This window comes from Rattus rattus, chromosome X (genome assembly GCF_011064425.1).
Source record: "Rattus rattus isolate New Zealand chromosome X, Rrattus_CSIRO_v1, whole genome shotgun sequence".
NCBI classification, from domain to species: Eukaryota; Metazoa; Chordata; class Mammalia; order Rodentia; family Muridae; genus Rattus; species Rattus rattus.
In genome coordinates this window covers 30,592,870-30,600,256 of record NC_046172.1, presented here as the reverse complement: position 1 = coordinate 30,600,256, position 7,387 = coordinate 30,592,870, and the positions used below count along the sequence as shown (strand labels likewise).

Sequence of the window (7,387 nt, the reverse complement as noted above, 5' to 3'; positions counted from 1 at the left end):
CAACACAAGACAGTGGGCTCAGGAAAACTAAAAAGAAAAGGACAACAGTGTTTATATATATGTGATTTAGGAAGAAATATTAAAGAACTGCTTTCTAAATTTGTTGACTTATAGTCAAATAAAGTCTGTCGCGAAACGAGTCCCAAAGTAGGCAGGGTCGATGCATGCCCCCCTTCCAGCCCCACGATTTCATCAGAAACTTGGCAAGAACAAAATTCCACACCACCAGTAATGGTGAGGAGCTTGGTCAGATCCATACTGGCTCCCCGCAGACGAAAGGTTCCATCTCAGAGCCCCATGAGCCCTGTGAAGAAGTTGATTCTGTAGTTTTTCTTGTGTCCTTTGACCTCTCTGACCCTACTAATCTTCTTTCCCATCTTCAACAGGATTTCTGTTCTGTCGAAGGCTTTGTCTTGTGGTTCAGATTCAAGCTTTCATCAATTGCGGATGAATTTTCTCTGATGAGGATTATTACGAGGCACCTGTCAGCAGACCGGCAGCAGAGTATAATTAGGACTTTACGGTTCTTTCCTATATTCCCTGCAAATATCCAGACTTGTTTCCGACTCAGGCAGTGATTGTGTCTTATTGATTTTATAATCACGCTATTGAGCTATATCTTTCCAAATTTTTACATTTTTCAGCTTGTTATTTTTGTATATGTGAAAATGAAGTTTTCCTAACCATTCTATACCCAGTCATCTTGTTAAACTATTTTTGAGTTTTTTATAGATTTGTTTATTTCATGTGTATGGGTGTTGGCCTATGGTGTCTGTATCATATAAAAGAATTCTTGCGGGTCAGAAGAGGATACACAGATTCCCTGAATTGACATGATGGTTTCAAGTACCATAAGGGTGCTTCAAATAAAGCCAGGTCTTTTGGAAGAGCAGGTTGCAAACGTTCTCAATCAGTTGTATCTCCTTCCAGCCCCTCGAATGGGCATTGATTTTTTTTTATTGGGAATGCATATTTCAGTGACTGGTATAGCGGTGTGTGAGTGTGTTGTTGTGGTCCGAACCCATTTCAATCATGCTGCCCTGGCACATGCTCTTCCTCTGAGCTCTAATTTGAAGACCCTTCTATTTCACTATTCATTGACTTAGCTATAGATTGCTCCTTTCCTTTCTCCCTCCCCTTCCTCCTTCTGTTTTATTTTTGAGGATGGGGGTTGTTCTTGTATAGCCTTGGTTGTTCTGAAACTTGCTTGGCTCGAGCTGGCCTCAACTCACAGAGAGATCCACCTGCCTCTACCTCCTGAGTGCTGGGATCAAGGTGGAGCCACTGCTGCCGGCCCAATACCTTTTGTTGTAACTGTAACCACAACATTTAGGCAGCAAGCTTTTTTATTCCCTAAGATTAAGTCTATTATGACTAATGCTTTGAATAGACTACAATGGATAAAAGGTAGTAATTTCTTATTTATAACTTTTCATGCTTATTCCATTCCTGCTAGTTGGGAAAAGTAGTAGGTATTGACTGAGAGCTTGTGTTTGCTGGGTAATCATTCTCCCATCTGAACTATAACAATCAACCCTTAAAAAGACAGTTATTTCAAGTGTATGGAGCATGTTCACAGGGCCCAAGGAAGCCAGAGAGGGTTTTGGATTCCCTGAGCTGAATTGCTGCAGTTTGGAGTCACCAGACATTGCTACAATTGAACTCAGTTCTTTTTGAAAGCAGCAATTGCTCGCAACCCTCCGAGCTGCTCACTTCCCTAATTCTGCCATCATCATTAATCTCATTTAACCTTGAGCTATGTTTAGAGTGTGGCAGGCAAAGTGTGCAGCACCATTAAACACACACACACACACACACACACACACACACACACACCACACACACAGACACACACACACAGACACACACCACACACACAGACCACACACACACCACACCACACCACCACCCCCCCCCCACACACACACCAACACACACACCCAACACACATACAAACCCCACCCCCACCCCACACAAAGACACCCCACACAACCCCAAAACCACCTCACACCACACCAACACAATAAACAGAACATACCCACACCACACACACACCACCCCCAACCCCCACCCCCAACACACACCCACACACACCCCCCACACACCCACACACACCACACCACACACACACACACACACCACACACACCCACCCCACACACACCCACACACCCACACACACACACACACACACACACACACACACACACACACACACACACACACACACACACACACACACACACACACACACACCACACACACACACACACACACACACACACACACACACACACACTCACACACACACACACACACACACACACACACTCACACACACACACACACACACACACACACACACACACACTCACACTCACTCACACACACTCACACACACACATACCGCCACACACCGGTGGGAATCACTTGTACAATTTTAGTCCTCCTGAAAGAAGGATGGTTAGTACACGTACACCTCCAGTTTCTATGTCCTTTTTAGTGCCATTTCAGCGTTAAGCAAATCAACATAATGGGTACTATGGAATAAATATTAATGTGTATTGATTCTTCACTTCCATGAATCTTAAAATCACCCATAGGAAGGAGAGCAAGAGTATACCATACTGTAGGTCCTAGAAGGATTTGTGCTGGGTTTGGGCTTACCTCAAAATATTTGGGAGAAGCTGTGTTATCCCCTAGCAGGCTCCTGTTTGATACAGTGGGTGTTTTATTAGAGAAATGATGTAGGTGACTTTTGACCCTAGTTGGGCTAATATCAACCTATTGTATAGAATTGGGGAAAATCCATGCAAGAATGGTTGAGGATCCAATTTTCATGTAATCATATCATTTCCGAGTAGAAATTTAAAATTTGCTCATTGGTGAAATGTAGATTGGGAACAATACTTAGAAAGAATTGAAAGAATTGCAGGACAGTTGAAGCCAAAGGATTTTTGCAATTCAGCTCAAAGCAAGGTTATGGGAAATCAAGGAGCGAATTGCTCTAAGATGGTGGAAACCCATGGAGGGGAGGGGACGGGGGGAGGGGAGGGGGAGGGGAGGGGAGGGGGAAGGACAGGGAAGGAGGAGGAGGGGAAGGAGAGAGGAGGAGAGAGAGCTGAGCCACCGGGGCTAGAAGTAATTTTTTACATGTGACCATACATTCATTTTATTTTACTGAGAATCCAGGAGCCCACCTGAATCAGCCATCCAGTCTTTTTCATCTTTCTTCCAAGGCCCATTGGGAAACCCCTGATCAGTGGGCCTGCTAGTGAGGCAGGGGAATTTCCTGACCTCACAGGAAGTCCTCAGACAGCATTACAATTTCTTAGCCTGGAGACGCTCCACAGAGGGCTCCCCTGGGCCCTGTGGGTTTTGAGGCTTTAGGGGAGCCCGCCGGCTGCCGATACTTGGTCCTGGCTGCGAGCCAGGCTGGCGCTGCGCCTGTTCCAAGGGAAGTAGGAGGTGGGCCCGCCCTTTAGGTTCGGGTTGGTGATTTTGCTGGCGCAAGGCAAGTTTCTGGAAAGGAAACCGGTGTTTAATTTGTACAGCAAGCCACTTTAAGTTTCTTTCACTTAAGAGATTCTGACATCTTGCCAAGCTTCTTGAGGTATTTAGTGGTCCTCCCACCAGACAGGTGTCCATGAATAGTCATGCTCGAAGTATTACCTGAGGTGATGAGGAGAGTAATGGTTCATGAATGGGAAGCATTTGTGATCTTTGCTCTGTGGCAAGCATCACCGCCCACATCTCCTACCAAGATTTATGAGAGTGAGCAGAGAAACCATGTCTCTCAACACCGAGAAGTATCCTACCTATCTTTCTTCTTATGTGCCCCGAGAGTCCCTTCTACAAACCCAAGTTGAGTACCAGAAAGTAACATACCAAATGGAAGGCCTGTCCACAACGAAGAGAGATTCTTTGAAATTACAACATAGTACCAGTGAAACGTATCTTCCTGAGAAGAATGCACCCAGTCCAAGACGAAATGGATTTCAACGAGTAATCAACACTACAACTACTGCCCTGCCAATCGAGTGAACCCCATCAAACCTCCTAGACAACAAACATCACACAGATAAAATGGGAGGTGTGTGCCTACCTTACAAAGCTGATTATTTGTCTTGAACCCAACAAAAAGCATTCTATCTGCCCACCACAATCATATCTGCCCCGCGGCCCTGTAGGTTTGATTTACAGGCCACACCAGGACGAGATTATCCCATAAAAATCCTGTGGATACTGTGAGTTACAACCTCCACATGGGGCCCAAGCTGGTGCAAATCCCTTGGAGAGCAGGGACAAGTTACAAACGCCATGTGGCCCATCCCATGGAGAAATGGGTGTGTGTATGAGGGAGAGAAGTATAAACCAAGTGAAATGCCTTTGATAGCCTTTACCACCCACAAAGATTCCTACAGGGGTTTGATCGGGGAGCCTGCCAAGACCTGGAAACCTGCCCCAAATCACCCTGGGCTGGATATACCTTTTCCATCCAACACTGAATTCCGAGAAAAATTCCAACCTTGGCCAACACCCAAGATTGTCCCCAAAGAGTCCATTGCCTACATCCCTCCTGAAGGGAAGATGGATCTTCTAACAACTGTGCAAGCAGACTACAAGTGCCCCAATGGTGTTCCTGCTCAGTCCTGCCGGCCAGTCATCCATTTGAAGAAGAGTGACCGATTTGAAAGCTCCACGACCAACAAAGAGGATTTTAAACACTGGGCCAACATCCGAAGAGAGCCAGTCAAACCTAATCACCAGCTGAAATTCTCTGATGAACCTATGGAATACATGACCACCAATCGTGCCCACTATGTGCCTCATGCACCAGCCAATACCAAAAGCTGCAAGCCAACCTGGTCTGGCCCTCGTGTAAACATCCCTTTAGAAGGTCAGACCACCTACTCTACCAGTTTTACCTCTAAAGAAATTTAAAGGTGCCCAGTTCAAGAATACTCTGAACCCCTGGCTACATCTTTTGATGAGGTGGATGGCTGAAGAACAGGCTGTACAGGCCGCTTCCGGAGAACGTCTTCAAGAGAGCAACCATCTTGGCTTTGGTGATGCATAAAGAATTGGCAGTTCCAGCTTGTCATAGAAAAATGGTTGCTATATAGAAATTGAGATTGCACAACACGCTAAAAGCAAAGCAATTGAAGATTATTAATTGAACAAAAAGGATTCCCCAAAATGAAAACAACATGAACCAAACAACAAACTTCACCATCAACTTCAGGACATTTGAATGGAATAAGAATCACCTAAAGAAAATAATGTGGGAACCACCAGCAGATCAATCTTTAACCCTTCCTCAACTGCACCTCCCTAACCCCATCAACATTCCTTGCTTTGTGCTCAAGAAATCAAAAGCTGGTTGGTAAGAAAATATTTGATCTGACTGCATTTTATTAACTTGATCATTTGCCAAGTTTGAAGTGTCAATAATAGACTTATATTGGGGGAAAACGTGAAAATCATAATCATTTATTTTTGTTTTTTTTAATTTTCCTTAAGAAGTTGTGTGTAGGTGAGCAATGAGGAGATGTTTTAATCCCAGCACTTGGGAGGCAGAAAAGAGGTGATCTTTGAGTTCAGTGTGCCAGCCTGGTCTACAGAGTGAGTCCCAGACAGCATACACAGGGAAATCCTGTTGCAAAAACCAAAACACTTTTTGAGTGTTGTATTAAAACCTTATACATGCTAAGCCAGTATTTCGACTACTAAGTTACCACACCCCTAACCCCTTTAATTCCTTTTTATGGTAAAACAGATTACTGTTACTTATATATTGAAAATTGTCCAATGTAAAATTTATTCTTGGGGTATCAAAACCTGTTTTACTGTAAGAAAACACGCCACCTTTTAGTTTTCTAGGCAAACTGCACACTTAATACACATTGGTTGGAATACAGAAAATGTATTCATATATTTTGTACTGATAAAAAGCTTGAAACATAAAATGTGGACAAAGTAACCCCAGCCTAATTAGCCCATTAGATTTAGTTTTAAGTAATTTAGCAAAATAGATAATTATATAGATATAATATGAAGTGAAAAAGATTACTGTTGTATATGGGCCAAATTTTTTAAATTTAATTCATATTTTTTTTCTCTGTGTCTGTCTCTTTAGCAGTAGGTTCTTCTTAGTGTATATTCTGGCTTTAGCTTTGTGTTTTTAAGGGATTCCTGAGTATGCAAACAAGTGGGTTCTGCATCTATATCTCTTCTTGTGCCTTTTCTGAAGCTATTTCCTAGTTTGTTTTACCTATTCCAATGTATTGCTTTTTATTTTATCTTTTATTTTATTATTCATTGTAGTTTTGTTTCCTATTGAGAAACAGAAAGGGGATGTATATGGATGGAGTAATGGTAGGTAGATGGAGGGGAACCATAATCAGTATACGCTATGCAAGAAAAAATGTTTTCAATAAAAGAAAAATCTGATTTCTCAAAGGAGGATTGTTTTGGCTTTTTTTTTTTTCTGTATAATAGCCCTGGCTGTCCTGGAACTCACTTTGTAGATCGGCTGACCTTTGAACTCACAGAGAGATCTGCCATGCCCTCCATGCCTCCTGAGTGCTGGGATTAAAGGTTTGTATCACCATACCTGGCTTGAGGAATCATTTTTAATATATAACTTTTTCAAATATATCATGAAATATTTAACAACATATTTACCAATAGATTACACACTTATAAAATATGCCAATATTGACATCTCACATTGATAATGGATTAGAGAAAAATATCAACATATTGATTACTTAAATGTTAATGGTTAAATTGTATACATTGAATTTGTTTTTCTTCTATGGAAAAGTAGTCATTTTTTTTCCCTTAGAGATGGTCTCATATGTACCCAATTCACTCTGCACCATGATGATCTGAGCCCTGTCTCTACTTCTAGAATGCTAGGGGATGGTGGTGGGTTGGAACCCATGGTTTCTGTATGGTAGATTTAGCACTGTAATTTGAGCCTGCATTCCTAGCTCTACTTCTCCATATGCAACAGATGTGTATACATTAAATCTTATTCAGATTTCTGGGAGATATTCTGTACATATAAAAATAGATTTCTTTTATAAGAAAAACCCATTAAAATTAAACTGAACTCAATATTTATTATGTGCCTTATTTTCATAATTATTCTAAAATCATACTAGTGAGAAACTTTGCTAACTATAATCTTCTGGTGCTTGATGAAAGGTTATTACCTGAAAATGACTCTACAAAGAGGCAGACATTATGTAAATTGTTGTGGATCATAAAAATAAATGTCTTCTCTTAGAAAATAAACATAATAGATTATGTTTATGGAGGGCTAAGAATCTTTCTTCCAATGACTTTATTTTTTACCATCTATATACTCAATTCCCCTT

At 41.8% G+C, this 7,387-nt stretch overlaps 1 pseudogene; it reads left to right on the top strand.

Moving 5' to 3' along the window:
• The first annotated feature begins 3,788 nt into the window (after positions 1 to 3,788).
• On the top strand, positions 3,789 to 5,079 carry LOC116887813 (annotated as a pseudogene).
• The last annotated feature ends 2,308 nt before the right edge of the window (positions 5,080 to 7,387 follow it).